Raw genomic sequence first — 1,697 nt, 5'->3', positions numbered from 1 at the left:
TAAGGCATAGAACTTTGCAAGTTCTGTTAGTAATGTGGGGTCTTTTTACCCGGTAACTGATAATATTAATCAGATCATTTATCATATATTTTCTCCCCCTTTTTGTCATAACATCAAAATGAATATAAAAGATTCAGATGTAGAAAACGACAAAGGAAAGAAACAGAATTAAACTTTTCATTGATTAAACAAACAGGATTACAAAAGATGTATGCAGAAAACAGATGCAACAAGGAAAGAAAACTACAAAGACTTAAGAACTACAACCCTAGCTTAGACAAAGTCCTAGCTAACATATCATGAATCCCTGCGGTCTTCTCAGTTTGTTCAGCCATGAAAGCTTGAAACTCTGCATGCCTGAGCAGCTCCCAGAGAAAGAAGTAAATTAATACAAAAGAGGAATTGAGAACAGTTCACCAGGAGAGAGCGTATTCTCAGATGGGCTTTCCCTTAACATAGAAGTTAAGTCCTTATTGGAACCTAACTTCATCCAATATCTCAAGAAGGTCTTCTTCCTTTGGATAAATGTGGATAACAACATCAAAGAAGAGATCTGTCTTGAGAAAAACTTGGAATGCCATCCCGAGAGATGTTTCTCATCTTGTAACCGATTAACCCTTCCATCCGTTCTATTCAAATAGATCATCCACTTTTGAGACTTAGTTTCTTCAACAGGTTTAAAGTTTTGATGAAGGGAACTGGGCGAAGGATTCATGATGAATGCTAGATCGATGAAGAGTGAACTAGGGTTTTCGCTAAAGATAATCATAGAAAAGTGAGAGAAAGAGAGAGGGAGCGCAAAGATTGATTTAAGAATGCAAAGAAATGGAGAAATAAATAGAGGGAATGTGGGGAAGGAAAACGTTCTAGGGAAGGGAAACGTTTGACAGATATAAAAACGTAAAGGACAATAAAAGAAATGATGAATGGCATTTAATGTTACATGACGTGAGGAGAGATAATAATGACAAAAGAAGTGATTTGCACAGTTACCTAAGTAGGCATCCCCTCAACTGCACGCACGTTTGTCCAGAGATAGTGAACACGTGTTTACCATCTGGATAGCCAGTTACAGCTGTTTTACTTTTAAAGAGATTCTGAATCAACTTAGACAATGAAACGTTAGTAATAACTGAATCACTACTTCTAATTGATCTCAATCAGAACTTCTTATAAAAGACTAATCCAATCTCATTTCAGAAGATACTCATACATAAGATCTTCTCATCTTCTCATTCTGGGCATAAATCCATACTGATATTCTTCAGAATGAACTTAAACCTATCTTCAGCAAGGGGTTTTGTAAAGATATCAGCCCATTGATGGTCTGTATCCCCAAAGTTTAAAGATATAACACCCTTCTGAACATAGTCCCTTATGAAATGATGTTTAATCTCAATATGTTTAGCTTTTGAATGTAAGATAGGATTCTTAGATAAACATATAGCAGAAGTATTATCACAGAAGATAGGAATGTTACTCTCATATATCTGATAATCTTCTAGCTGACTTCTCATCCAGAGCATTTGTGTGCTACAACCAGCAGCAGCAACATATTCTGCTTCTGTTGTTGAGAGGGCAATAGTAGCTTGCTTCTTGCTGTACCATGAGATCAGGTGACTTCCAAGAAATTGACAACTTCCAGAAGTACTCTTCCTTTCTATTCTATCTCCAGCATAGTCAGCATCACAGAATCC

This window comes from Vicia villosa, linkage group LG5, assembly GCF_029867415.1.
Source record: "Vicia villosa cultivar HV-30 ecotype Madison, WI linkage group LG5, Vvil1.0, whole genome shotgun sequence".
In the NCBI taxonomy this organism is placed as follows: domain Eukaryota; kingdom Viridiplantae; phylum Streptophyta; class Magnoliopsida; order Fabales; family Fabaceae; genus Vicia; species Vicia villosa.
The sequence above is the reverse complement of the archived record's forward strand: the minus strand, read 5'-3'. Positions refer to the sequence as shown.